The sequence below is a fragment of the Rousettus aegyptiacus genome, unplaced genomic scaffold (assembly GCF_014176215.1).
Source record: "Rousettus aegyptiacus isolate mRouAeg1 unplaced genomic scaffold, mRouAeg1.p scaffold_m13_p_1, whole genome shotgun sequence".
Taxonomy (NCBI): Eukaryota; Metazoa; Chordata; class Mammalia; order Chiroptera; family Pteropodidae; genus Rousettus; species Rousettus aegyptiacus.
This window is the reverse complement of record NW_023416284.1, coordinates 9,372,760-9,387,191: the sequence shown is the minus strand read 5'-3', so window position 1 is coordinate 9,387,191 and position 14,432 is coordinate 9,372,760. Positions and strand designations below refer to the sequence as shown.

The 14,432-nt window shown below is 56.4% G+C and overlaps 1 long non-coding RNA gene across 1 annotated transcript; it reads right to left on the bottom strand.

The window, feature by feature from the left end:
• Window positions 1–4,652: 4,652 nt before the first annotated feature.
• Window positions 4,653–11,025, bottom strand: LOC118601635. Its single transcript, XR_004950418.1, has 3 exons — window positions 11,001–11,025; window positions 8,467–8,517; window positions 4,653–6,297 (listed from the first exon to the last, which is right to left on the bottom strand). It is a non-coding gene; the product is annotated as an uncharacterized LOC118601635 (long non-coding RNA).
• Window positions 11,026–14,432: the final 3,407 nt, after the last annotated feature.

Here is a 14,432-nt window from a genome sequence, read left to right as displayed (position 1 = left end):
GGGGGTGGGTTGGGTGTCTGGAGGCTGTGGGTGAGGTTGCCCCACCTGGGCTGAGGCTGCCCTGGGCACCAAAAGCCGGCTGGGCCACCCTTGCTGCCCTGACCTGGCTTTGAACCTGGGCTCAGCTCTCACTTCCTGTCCCTGAGTAATCTTTCCCCATTCCAGGGTCCCTCTCTCTGGGCCTCACATGTCCTCCCCAGATTGTATTTCTGACGCTCCTCGGAGAAAGAACAAAAGGGAATAGGCTGAAACTGAAGCAGGAGGGACTCTGGTTAGACAAAAGGTAGACGTCTGATTGTGGGAACTATAACGTAAACACCTGAGAGGGTAGAGGAAGTGGTTACAGAATCTCTTTCCCTGAGCAGCGTGAAGAACAGGATAAACAGCCATCTGCATGGGTGGGGTGCAGGGGGATGGACAGGATGACCTTTGGAAGCCACTTTCAAGCTCTTGGCTCATGAGCTACCCCAAGGGCTGAAGACATGGTCAGGAAGGAAGGAAGAATCAGCTGCTGGGCCTGCCATTCCAGATGGTGGCCTGGGCGTGGGAGAAGGTGGAGGCCGAGGCCAAGGGAGGCAGAGACTGTGCCTGCTTATTTACACGAGGCAATAAGGACTCGGGGAATTCTCAGGTGCATTACAGTTTCCAAAGCGGGTGTGGGGACGTGAGCACTGGAGCTGGAGTCAGGCAGACCTGGCTTTGAGTCCTGTCTTACCACTTACGAGCCATGATAGTCCGAGCAAGTTACTTCCTTTACTGAGCCTCAATTCCCTCGTCTGTTAAATGGAAATAATAATATAGATTAAAGGGAGTGACACCTTGATAAAGGACTTTGCAAAAAGCATTATGCAAAGCTGGTGGTGACATATGGCAGACTGGCAATATGTTATTATAACCGCGGTAGTGTTATTGTCTTCGGATCAACCTATGTGCCAAGTATTAGATAATTGAATCCTTGCAACAACCCTGTTTTTGTCGCCCATTCCAAAGATGAGGAGTTTGAGGCCTGGCAAGGTGATATGACTTGCTCAAGGTCACATAACCAGTTAGAGCCTGACTCAGGACTTAAACCCCCATTTAATTTCAGGCCCGTGTCCTGCACCCTACTCTGTGCATCTTTTGATTGACTGAGAAGGTACTTTGCCATCTATAAAGTGTTGAACATCATCATCATCATTTTATTTTTTATGGTAATTGCTGTTCATTAACTAGTTTTCAGGGCAGGAACAGCACCCTTCCCAGTCCTGCCACCAGGGGGCAGCAGAGTCCAGGGCTGGGACCCAGGGGTCCGGGGGTTTCACCCTATACCTTCTTGGCATCCCAGGAGGCATTGAGCCTTCTTGATGCTTAGAGGTGCAGGTGGGTGGAGGCACAGGGCAGGGGGGTGGAGGCGCAGGGCAGGGGGCTGGGCAGGGATGAGGGAGGACACAGTCTGGGGAAAATAAGATCATATGAACAGTTCTGGCCTCAGCTCTGAGAGGAAAAGGTCTAACAAGCAAGATGGCGGTTGATCGTGGCCCCCTCCTCCAGGACAGCAGAATCACAGGGCATCTCACCATCTCTGTGCTCCCGCTGGACCGTGAGAGCAGTGCTCTCTGACTTTTTTAGAGGTTCCAGCATGGGCTGGGCACTTAGGGGGACTTAAGGTTTATTGAGTACATGTTGGGTGGGTCTGAGCTGGGTCCAGAGTCCCTTCTTTCTGAGACCACCCTGAAGGTGGGGTAAAGGGGAAGGGAGGACTCCTAAGATGGAAAGATTCTTGTCCCCGGAGGCTGTAGAGACCATCTCCTTGTCCCTGTGATGTCTCAGTCTTTATGCCAAGACCTTGGCTGCATGAGGGGATCCCCACCCTGGGGTCCTGAACATTGTTTCCTACGTCGCCAGCATTGATTGCCTCCGTCGACTCCTATAACGACCCCCTGAGCAGGTTCTATCTGTATCATTCAAGTTTTACAAAGGAAGAAACTGAGGCTCAGAGACGGGAAGAGACTCACCTGGGATGCATAGTAAATAAGAGCCAGAGCCTCTCTGAACCCAAGTCTGCCTGACCAAGGCCCACCGCGTAAAGCCCTTCGCTATAAGGGCCAGCTTCCCCCAGCTCTGCTGCTAATCCCAGCTCACAAAGCGCATGTGTGTCCGCCAGCGCCCTTGGTTCTCACGGCGGCTCTGTGAGGCAGGCAGACCACGACGCTGGACAGAACACACTCAGACCAGCTCTCGAGAGTATCTCTTCCCAGCTCTGCGTTCAGGTATGTCAAGTTAGTGCTGGAAATTGGCCATGTTATGAGAGTTTTTACACTACAGAAATCACCACCCCCCCAAACCAAGTCCCCACCCTACACCAGAGTCAATCGTTAATTATTTGCCAGCAGCCACTGAGGCTTGGAGAAGGGAAAGATGATGCTGACATGCCCACAGGCCCTGTCTGCTTCCGTCAGCCTTTAGCCCCTTGGCCTGGCCCTCCTGATGCCTCTGCTTTCCCTCTCTTGGTCCTGTCCTGCCTGGATGTGAGAACGATCCTATTATCTTCTCCAGGGTGTGACAAGTGCCAGAGACTGCAGGCCTCTCCCCCTCCCTCCCCCCTGTCGACTGGGGATGTTCCTGACTCAGCCCCTCTTCTGACCCCAGGTGAAGTCTTATGCCCAGCTGGGCAGTGGAATGCCTGGGACCCTACCCCATGGAGGCCACTGGTATCCCTAAGGCTGTGATACTCCAAAGAAGAATGACATCAAAAGTGTCACATCCACCTTACTTCGGTGCCCGTCTACACCTGCCCCCTTCAGGGTGGGGCAAAACAGGGCACTGCAGAAGGCAGGTGTGGACATGCCCTGGGGAGGCTGTACTGCTTGGCTGAGGTGGTGGCTGGCGGCACTGGCCACCGGGGCCGCAGTGGCACCTTGGACTCGGCCCCACAGCCAGCCCTGGCTGCTGGATCCGGTGGTTTGGGGGTCTGATCACACAGCAGGGTGTTGGCCCATGCCCCCGGAGGCAAGTGCACATGGACTGACTTGGGGAGGACCTGCAGGGCAGATGGGGTGCCCACACCCCTTTTTCCTAACAGGTGACTCCCTCTTGGACACCCCCACCGCGTCTGCTGTTTTCCAGGAAAAGGCCGATGCAATCGCTGAGTTGGCAGGTGGAGGCTGGTATCACCCTGGCAGCTCTACAGGACCAGCCTGCTGCTTCCAGGGCCCCGCGCAGCCTGCCCAGGAGCCCTGGACCTGGCCAGGCTCCTGTTACCCGCCCTGCGCCATTGTTCCTGCCGGGCCCCTGGCCCTGCCTCTCTTGCTCTCCTCTCCCACCCCACCCTGTGGCCCAAACATCACCTCATGCCCAAACCCAGCCTCTCTCCAATTCCCCAGACGCCAACCTTGATTTTTTTCCTGCGGTAAGATGGAGAGTTAAGAGACCTGGGTGCAAATTCCCAGGACCACATTCACTGGCTGTGTGACCTCTCTGAGCCTCAGTTTTCCCATCAATGACATTCAAATGATCACCCCCGCTATGCCATGCTGTAAAGAGGACAGAGAGTGCCCCACAGGGCGCCCAGCATGCAGGAGATTTTCAGGAAATGGTTTTACAAACTCTTCCCCCACACGACCTGTTCTCCCGGGGGTCCGTGTGGAAGAAGGAAGCTGTGGAGCCTTCTGCTCGCCCATCTAACGCTAATCAGCATGAGATCATTATGCTCTACACGCAGCTCTAATTGTGCACTTGCGAAATGGGGTCGAGCTTCGAGGTTCTCACCTCAGCCAACTCTGGGCTCCTGGCTTGGGCGGAGTTGGTTTCGTACCAGGTCTGGGGCTCCTGGCTTAACAGACCCTGGGGGGGGGGTGGGTAGCGAGTGAGCATTGCAGGGGCGAGGTGGGGACTTTTAAGAATCCAGCTTGTCAAAGAGGAGAGTGGGCAAGGCTGCCTTGTGGAGGGCATCAGCTGGCACCTCCAGGCGGGGAGGCCTGTCTCTCTCCAGGGCAGCTCCTGGTCATGGCCCCTGGCCAAGGAGCCCACGCTGGAGGCTTATTGCTCACACCCAGATTCTGGTCGCTGCACGTCACCCCTGCCTCAGACAGCTTCTTCTTGTTTGTTTTAGGTTTGGGAGGAATTAATAAAATCGTTACAGTAATTAGCAGCAGACGGGCACCATCCAGGACTGGCAAAGGGGGGCTTAGAAGGCAGAAAGGAGAGGGCTTGGGGGGTTGCTCAATGAATGAGTGTGGAGAGGGAGGAGTGCGTAAAGTGAGTAGTGGATTGAATAAAGGAGTGAATCAGTGAATGAATAAGTGAGTGAGTGAATTAATGCATGAGTAAGCTAGTGCCTAAAGACTATGAACACTTATGTAACTCTCACTATGTACCCGACATTGTTCTGAGAGTTTTACTTATCTAAATTTACTCGGTCTTCTCAAAAACTTTATGAATAGACAGAATGATTACCTCTATTTTACAGAGACTAGAACAGCACAGAGAAGTTAAGTAACTTGCCCAAAGTCACAAGGCTGGTAAGTGACTGAGTTGGGACTTAAACCCAGGCAGGTTGGCTTCAGGGTCTCTAGGTACCAAGTGGGAGCATGGCCCTTGGGCTATGAAGAGAGTTAATAGCTGAGAGGTGATAAGATAAATTTTTGTAGTTGACCTTGAGACCTGAGATTTCGCGTTTTTCTGTAGATCATTTATTCATCTATTCATTCATTCATTCCTGGTCACTTGCTCACTCACCCACTGAGTTTGGCTCTGGGAGAGGGAAGGGTGAGATTAACCAGGTTCCGTTCTGTGCTGGCAGAATCTGTCCTTCAAGGCTCGGCTCAGGTGCCACCCCCTCCAGCCTCCTCTGACTTCCTCTGCAGAAAGCCCACGGGTCCCCGGGCTTCTCTCAGTATTATCCTTCCCTATGTGTGATTCCTTCACCAGCTGGGCAGTGCTTTTGTCTCTGAACTCTTGGTATACCGTGGGTGCCCAATAAATGCCTGATGAGGCACCCTATTGCTGCTGGGCCTCCTCCCAGGTATTCTTGGAGCTCCCTGCTCTCTGTCGCTTCCTCTCCTCGTTCCAGCCAGGATGCTCCAGTATGGAGTGGAAACTCCCCAGGCACCGGTCCCAGCAGAGCCCATGGTCAGTCAGCAGCAGGGCTGGGATTCACCTCTGCCCAGGGAGGGAGGGAACTGGGCCCGTCCTGGCTCGGTCTGCCAACAGCAGCCTCTTCCTTCACTGGCTAAATGTTTGTTTTCAAATTCCTGAGGCTTTCGTCACCCCCCACCCCTATCCCCGCTGGGGCCCTGGCCTGCCTTTGCTTCCTTCCTCCCCTTGCTTGACCAGGCTGGTCTGCAGGGCGGGGCACCAGGCCAAGCCTCTCTCTCCTGCTGCCCACCAGCTAGGGCCAGAGCCTTGAGCTGGCTGGCTGGGGAGCCTCGGAGACTGATGGGAGATGGGAGCAGGAATTCAGGAGCCCTCCCCAGCCCCTCTGCCTAGAGTATGGCAAGGCCATCTCTTTTTGCTCTTCAGGGAATGGTGGTGAGAATCACAGGCCGGCAGCCGGGACTGGTTATCTTCAAGGCTGGGTTAGCAGGGCTGGGGAAGCACGGAGAGGAGCATGCTTCTTTCAGCAGGTCTGGTCCTGGCCCAGAAGGTTCAATACGGGTCAGGTCAGACCTAATGCAAGCTCTTCTTACCCAAGAGTCTTAAACGAGTAGGGCGATGAGTCTCAAACTTGACCCCTTGTGCATTACCTGAGATCCTAACAAAGATACGGACTCCTGTGCCGTATCCTGTGCATGTCCGGCTCAGCAGCTCTGAGGTAGAGCCTGGGGATCTGAATTTTTAGCATGCTTCCCTGGTGATTCCGATGCAGGTGGTCAGATCTGCTGAAACGCAGCACTGAGAAGCCGGAATGAGACGAAGTCAGGTTAGACGGACTTGGGTTCTGATCCAGTTCTACCGCTGACCGGCCTGTCGTGTAGCTGACCTTCCAGAACTGCGCTGTCCGGTTCAGCAGGCGCTCGTCACAGCTATTTAAATTTAAATTAATTGAATGAACGCTTTTAATGAATTAAAATGAAATAAAATCGGAGTCGGTTCTTCCGCGACACTGGCCACATTTCGAGTGCTCAGCAGCCACGTGTGACTAGCGGCTGCCGCATGGCGCGGAGCAGGTATGGAACACAGCCGTTCGTCCATCATCCCATCCAGAGAAAGTCCTCTTGGTCGACACTGTTCTAGAACGTCAGCCCCGCGAAGGTTAAGGGCAATTGCCCGCTTTATGCACTGCCGTCCGCAGCATCCAGCACAGCGCCGGGAACATGGCTGGGGATCGACAAAGACTTATTAAGTTAATTTTTTTACTGTGGTAAAATATCCATGAAATGGACCAATTTGACCATTTTAAAGTGGCGTTGAGCACATTCGTGGGCAACCATCACCACCAACCGCCTGCAGAACTTTTCGTCATCCCAAACTGAAACTCTGTCCCCGAGAAACGATACATTTTTTTTGAATGAGTAAGTGACCTTGGTCAAGTCACTTCCGCACTCAGGGCTTTAGCTTCCTTATCTACAAAGCGGGCTCCATACGAGTAAAGATTAAATGAGAAAAGGCATATACTTGAGCACCGGCCCTGGCACACAGTACGTACTCATCAAATATTAGCTGTTACTGCATTGTTACCCCATCAGGAAGTCTGGCCGGAGTCTCCCACACCTCCCTGCTCTCTGAACTCTGCCTCCAAGTAAACAGAAACAGGGACCCTACTGGCGTGAATCACACGGGTGTGTTTGGTGTCCCGGGTGTGAGCCGCTGCTGATCCTTTGTGTCTCCCAACTAGGCTAGTTACCTTGACTACCATCTCTTCCGGTTCCCCAAGTGCTTTCAGCCATGGCTTCCCTTGGGATCCAGCAACACCCCCTGAGAGGTGGAGAGGAGTTAGAAGGAGCCCTCGCTGAGGATGCCAACGAACACTTGGGAAGGCAGAGGCCCCCGGTAACACAGGAAGCCAGCGGCAGAGCCAGGACTCAGGGCTGCTGCCAGTCTTTCCAAGATCCTACCTGGCTGGCACACAGGAGCCAGTGACTGAATGACTAGGCGGATGGATGCTCTCAGTTTAAAGACCCTCATTTTGCAGCCGAAGAAACAGGCTCGGGGAGGTTAAGTGAGGTGCTTGGTAAATATTTATGGACTCGATTGCAGTGTCAGAGGGCAGGGCATGCTGGCCAGGTGCTCTGAACCCTATAGTACCTTTAATCCCTGCCCCAAGGGACAACCAGGACAATTTCTTGCCCTAGACAGGAAGTCATCATGGTGGAGTAGAAAAAGAAGCTAACCCTTGGCGGGAGGGAAGGGAGGGAGGAATTTCTTTGGCTTTGGAGTCAGACAGGCACAGATCTGCCCCAGGTCTTGAGACAAGGGATCAGTCTTGCTAAGCTCTTAAACGTTTTAAACTGGGGACCCTTTCGAGACACTACAAAAGCTGTGACCTCCAGCCACTGGTGAGCTGGTAAATGTTTAACAACTGGCTCTCTGAAAGGAAAAAAAAAAATACAGAGAATGTCCAGGTTTGTATCATTTGTCAATTGCTGTGGTGTAAATACTTACACTCACAGTTGGTTTCAAAGTACCAAGGAACCGTGGCTCCCAAAATTCATGAAAATGTAACAACCAGCTCTCCCTGAGCCAACACATCACAGGGATTGTGTAAGCAAGCCTCTTCCCCTTTCCTACCTCATTTTCCTCATCTGTAAAGTAGGGGCTAACAGTTCCTGCCTGCAGGGCTATTGTGAGGATGAAATGAATCATTTCCATACTTTCCCCCAGAGGTGGGAAGAGCAGAAAAACTGGTGGTGACTGTGGAGCGTGGCACCTTCCAGCCCCTGGCTGGGGCTGATTGAGGGGGTCCTGGAGGGCAGAAAGGAGCAGCTGGGGTGGGGGGACTGGCATCCCATCCCCTCCCCCTACGTCCCCCCTCCCCGGGCTCCTAGGCAGCTTATCTTTCCTTCCTGACCCCTGGCCCAAGGATTTTTGGGTTGCCTAGTGAAGGTGACGATGCAGCCCCTTGCCATCCCCTTTGGGCCTCTTCTAGAAGCCAGGATGGAGGTGGGGCAGGAGGAGGGCGGGGCAGTTTGGTGGTGATGACAGAGTTTGCCCAAACCTGGAAAGACAGGCTCACCTGCCGCAGTCTAGCTAATCCCCCTCATTTACCTTGGCTTAACTCCTGGCACCAAGGAAGAAAGGAGGAATTCTCCTCTGCCAGCCAGTGAGGGCACCTCCCCCCCGCCCAAGGGTCCCTATTCCTACCCTCCTATGCTTATCTGAGTGCTGGCAGGACCCCGGGCACCCAGGGTCGCATTTTTGCCAGTGTACCAGATAATGGTCATGACCCCCACTCTGCCTCTTTCCTCTGGGTTTAAGGCACTTTACCCAGGGGACAGCAAGCCTGGGAATTAAGAGGGAGCTGGTCATGTCGAGAAGGTTGCTTCTTACTTTGGAAGGGAAGACTGAATTTCTGGCCAGGAGTTCCAGAAGTTTCTTTCCCTGAAAGGAGACAAGAACACAATAAAATATTAGGGAGAAAGGTGCCTAAGTGACAAAGACAAGCCTTCTGCTGCTAAGGTGGGGAAGCTGAGGCCAACACGGGGAAAGCTCATGTTTGCTTCACACAAGGACTCAGAGGCTTGTGTGAAGCAAACACACAAAACTTGGGGCCTGGTCAGCAGGGGTCCGGCATCTCCCAGAGGGTCAGAGGCCCTCCACCCCTACTCTCTAGGGACATGTCCCAGGTCCCTGCAGCCCCAGGCCTGGACCCAGTTCCTGGGTGGCCCGTCTCTCTCTGCTACCTGGTGAGTGTCAGAAGGGGCTGGAAGGCAGGGCCCAACGACCTGGCTGTCCTGGCTGGGAAGGGTCACCAGCTAAGGCCCGTGATTTCCCAGGGGGTCTCTAGTGCTCGTGCCCTCCTCAGGGGAGGTCTGTCATCCCCCAAGACGCAGACCACCTTTCTGGAAGACCCGAGACCTGAGAATTAACGTGACTGTGAGTCTGGGAGGTGGGGCGCCCCTGCTTCCTGAGGTGTAGGTGATGCTGCTTGCAGGTGGGGACCTGGGCCTGCCCAGCTTTCCCCGCCTCCCTATTCTCTGCATGGTCTTCAGCAAGTGATGGTCCCCTTGGGACAGTTTCTCTGGCTGCAAAATGGGCAGTTTGGACCAGATCAGTGGTTGAAAACTTGTTTTAAGCTTCAGAATTCCTTCTAGATGCTTCGTATGAAAGAAACACATGAGGGGAGGATCTAGGGGAAGCCAGGGCTTGGGAGGAGGAGGACAGGAAGGTGGGGGACTTGGGTCTTGAAGCCTCAGCTGCTCAGACACCCTATCCCCTGGAGGGGTCTCTTAGCCTGGGGTTCGTGACAACCACTGAGGACTTCATCTGCGAGGAGGGTGGAATGCCAAGGGCCTGGGCCACACCCAAAGGGGGTGTCTGGTCCCACTTCTGACCCTTGAAAGCTAGAGAGAAAGAGATGGAGAGAAGCCGAAAAGTCAAGAGACAGAGACAGAGATAGAGAGAAATAGAGCGAGACAGAGGAAAACAGAGAAAAAGATGCACAAAAAAAGAAAAATATTTGAGAACGAAATGGAGAGAGAAAGGGAGGGAGAGGCGGTAAGGGGGAGAAGACACATGTTTCCACTCAAAGTTCTTTTTTGTTTAAAATAAAACCAACTCACTAATCTCTGCTGCTGACGGTTGGCCGTAGCCCAGGCCCCAGGCTGAGTGTGACCACAAGCCTCCTGGCCCTCTGCCTGGGAAACTCAAGTAAGGGCTGCCTGGGGCCCTGCTTGCAGTCACCTCTGACACAGAGCCTGTCCCCTAATGGTGGCACAGGCCTGAGGGTCCCACAAGAGACACCTTGAGCAGGCAGGACCCCTGAGGCCTCTCCCAGATGCCCCCAGAGAGATTCCCCTGCCGAAGCCTTTTGGCCATTTTGGGCTGATGGCAACCAGCCACCATGAGGCCTGGGGCTGAGGGCCAGGCGGAGGAGTGCGGCCAGGAGGAGGGCCTGGGAAGGGACAGACTCAGGCTCAGTTTTAACTTGGGGCCTGGTCAGCAGGGGTCCGGCATCTCCCAGAGGGTCAGAGGCCCTCCACCCCTACTCTCTAGGGACATGTCCCAGGTCCCTGCAGCCCCAGGCCCAGGACACTTGGCTGGGAGTGGGCTGTGTGGAGGGTGTTGAGAGGAAGCGTAGGCAGGTGGTGGGTCACAGGCTGTCCTCCAGCACAACTGGCCAGGCTTGCTCAGAGTTCCCTACACACGCCCCACATATATTTTGCACTCAGGCCCTAGATGTTCTCTGCTCTAAGTTCCATGCACCCAGGCAAGAGTAAAGCTAATCAAAGTAGCAGCTGCCATTTGTAAAGTGCCTACTGGGCCCCGGGCACTGCCAAGCACCAAGTGCATCCTCTCATATAATCCTCATACTCCATGAGGTTGGGCCATTGTAAATGTCCACTTTACAGTTCATGAAATTGAGGCTCAGAGCAATGAATACATCCAAGTCTCGCGATGAGTAAAACGTGGGATTTGAGCCCCAGTTTGTTCACCCACCACAGCCCCACTTCCTGGGGTAGCAGGGAGCTTCCAGGGCATAGGGCCACCCTGCAATCCCAGGGCCCATGGAGGGGGCAGAGTCCACCCTCAGGCCCAGGCTCCCCACCCAGTCCCTTCCGGAGCTGAGAGAGGCAGGTCTGAGAACAGCTGATCCCCCGGGTTTTGTTCCTGGCACAAAGGCCTCCGGATCCAGGCTTAGCGGTGAATGGTGAGGGGCCCACAGCCCCCTCCCGCGGGCAGGCCCGGCAGGCTCTGCTCTAGCCGGCTCCCCCATGGCTGTGAGCCCTCAGCTTCCTATTCAGAACCCCGGCTCAGCCGCCTACAGGAGCATCAAAGACAGGCAGATCTGGGGGGATTAAAGGCAGCAGTGAGAGGCTGGGGGGCTAGGGGAGGGCAGGGGGCACTCACGGGGATCTCCCTACCAGTGCTGGGCACTTCCAGGTCTCCTGCAGTCCTCACAGTGACAGGCAGTGTAGGGGATGGTGGGACACAGAAGGCGAGTGAGGGGAAGGGACTTGCCCAAGGCCACACAGTGAGTCGGAGGCAGAACCAGGCTGCACATCCACGTGCCCCGGCTCCCATTCAGGGCTTTTTTTTTTTTTTTTTCATGAAACAAGTTTTCTTTGTGCTTAAGACACCCCCTGATCTGCAGCCTCTTCCAGAGACAGAGAAGGAGACAAAGGCAGATGGGGGGAGGAGGACGGAACGCCAGCTGGCAGGGGCAGACACAGGAGGAGTGGGTCTCCCGTGGGAGGCTGCCCCTGCCGCCTGAGCGGAGCGCTGGGGCCGAGCCGCAGGACGCCAGGCAATGCCTAGTCCGGTCACGGAGCAGAGGAAGGGCAGGGGTCCTCGCAGGGTGGCAGGGTGGAGTGCCGGGAAGAGGAGAGCTGGAAGGCCACGACACCCCGCCCAGAGGTCTGCCCCGGCAGTGCTTGGGGCGGGGTCTGGGGGGTCCTCACAGCCCTGGGACTCAGACTGGTGCAGAGCAGAGGGCAGTGTGTGGGTCTTGCTCCTGAGGACTCTGGGTGGGTGTGGAGGTCCGTGAGAGCAGCGTTGTGGGCAGTTGGGCCCTGAGGTGTGGCCTTAGTCTCCTTCTAGGGCCCCAGAGCCAGAAGACCTTCCTCATTGTGTCACAGGGGTGTGAGCCTGATGACTGAGGGCTCCCCTCACCGCGTTGTCCGGTGAGGCAGGCGAGCGCTAAGCCCTGAACCTGTGCCCCTTCCCCCAGGCCTCGCTGTAATTCCGCCAGACGGCCACTGTCATTTCCTCCTCGCCGGACGGATGAGGAAACTGAGGCTCAATCACACAGCCGGTATCGATTTCAGAGCCTCACGGCCTTATTCGGGCCCCTTCCGCTCCCTGAGGATGCCAGACCCTGGCCATGGGCCCGACCCCAGCAGGCCGGACTGGGGGCTGGAGTCGCTGTGGGGCCCTCTGACCCAGTGTGGGTGCCAAGGTGGCAGAGGAAGGTGCCTACCTGCCCCGCCTGTCGGTGGCAGGCCTCGAGCCACTGCATCCCCAGGAATCTCGGCGCATTCCTGTGGTGGGGGTGTGGCTGCCCCCGGGCTCTGTTTGCCCCGGGCCTGTGCCCGTTGCTAAGCAAGCCCCAGCTCCAGGCGCTGAGTCAGCAGGCCGGGCAGCCCTGTCACTCCGAGCAAATCTCCGGCACCAGGAAGGTGGTGGCTGCAAGGAAGAGGAAGCTCGACTTCCCGTGAAGGAAGGGGAGGGGGGGCTGCGCCTTGGGGTTCACACCTGGGGACACAGGCTGGGAGTCCCGGGGTGGGGGGCGGCGGTTAGGAGGAGATCTGCACGGGGGGAGGTCAGGAGCTCCCGGCAGCGAAGGCGAGGGCAGCGGAGCTCAGGCCCAGCGTGAGGACCTCAGACCGAATGAGAGGCAACTGGTGCCTCCCGCGTGCCAGGCGCCGTGCTGGCTGGTCGCTCCGTTCTCTTATCTCGCGTAATAAAACCGGCTCGCCGCCATCATCCTCCACCGTTCGTGCGGGGAAATCGAGGCGCGGCCAGGTCCGCAGCGAATGAAGGGCACGGACAGACCTGTGACAGAGGTCCATGCTCACTATGCGGGGGGCAGGTGGGACCCCCGTTCCATCGGGCCTGGCTGTGGGAGCCCGGACTAGCCCCTCCCCCTGGGCCTCAGTTTCCCAACTCTGTTGTACTCAGCGGAGGGTCTCTCCAAGCTGAGGGACAGCAAGGGAAAGTGAGGGCCCCTGGACTTCCTCCTCAGCGCTATTTGCTCTTGATTAGAACCAGTCACTTCCCCTGTGGGTCTCACCCTCTGGCCAGACTTTGATCTCCTGGCAGTGCCTGCCTTCTGATGCCTTTATCTTTCTGGGCACTGCCCCCGGGCACCACCTCTACCCCACCCCGCTCTGGCATCCAGAGGGCGGAAGTCGGGGGCACCTCGAGAGAAAGGAGAAAGGCGGCGGAGGGCCGGGTGCCAGGAGGGGTGGGGACTTAGGGGGTCTTGGACATCAGCCTTGTGGTGCCAGTTCTGGTCCTCCCCACCCCACTCCTGCAAGTCTCCCTTAGGACAGAATTGACCGGTTGTGGGCACTGGGCGCCAGGATAGGGCAGATGGGGTGGGCGGAGTGGGGAGTGGGGGCCAGGAGGCCAGGAGTTTCGATGACTAGTTTTGGTGGCTTTTTTGATAAGAGAAGGAAGGAGCGGTCAAAGGCCGTGGGAGCCGGGGCTGGGCCGAGGCGCGAGGGGGGCCAGTGGCGCTGATTCTCAGCCCGCTTAGCGGGTTTCGCGCCACTTCCTTGGCTCCCCTGTCAGGCTTAGGGGGAAGGACGCAAACAGGCGATGATCTAGGGGGTCAGGGCTGAAAGAGGACGTGTCTGTGGCACTTCCTCTGAGATGTGCGCCCCAGCGCTGATGGGCTGGGCGCGTTCCTGTCTGATGCGGGAAGTTCTGGCCTCTGCCCTGGGAATCACCTCTCTACTCTGAGGAAAGGAGACACACTCCATTCCTGGAAAAGCCCCCCAATCTGCTGGAGGCGTTACTGCCCCCTTCGCTCGGAGGACTCACAGTCCGAGGGTGGAGGCAAGCAGGCATGGATGCTAACCCGAGGCTAACCGGCAGGACAGCGCAGAGTCCAGTCCTTTGCCTGCTGGGCCTGCAGGCCGATTTGGAGGTAGAGAAGGCAGACTAGGGCTCCCCATAACACACACACGAGGGATCAGCCTGGGGTCAGACCCCGGCTGGTGGGCGTGGGGGGATCTCTGTCAGACTGGCCTCGAGGCACATTTCAGGCTGTGACATGAGGTGGATCCTCTGTGCAAAACAGTTATTACCGCTCGCTCCTCCGGCTGCCGAGACAGGGAGGGTCTATTACAGGGTTGGAGCTGCAAGCAGCCTTCCCTCCTCACCCCACTCCGCCCACCCCCCCCCCCCCCGCCCACCGCACACATGCGCACACCAGGCACAGACGCACGGAGACAGGCAGGCATGCTAGTTGTATGATTCTGAGCAAGTCCCTTCACCTCCCTAAGCCCCAGTTTCTGAGGCTATTACAAGGATCAGAATAGTGTGCACCCCTGGATATACAATACCAGAGGGAGGCAGTGCCTCCCCCTCCCACCGTTCCCTTGCACTGGGACTTGTAGACATGGGCACATACGCATTCTTACACACTCACCCGGGTACTCACATATGCCCGCCCAGTCCCGCTCAGAATGCCCTTTCGCTCATACACAGCACGCCCACATAGCCTTGCTGGTAAACCTTCATACGAGCATACATACACATATTTATGAAGTTGGAGGACTGTGGCAAGGTTTTCAGGACCCCAAAAGGGGCTCTCACCCCCCACTAGCAGCATTCTGTCTGTCTGGGGT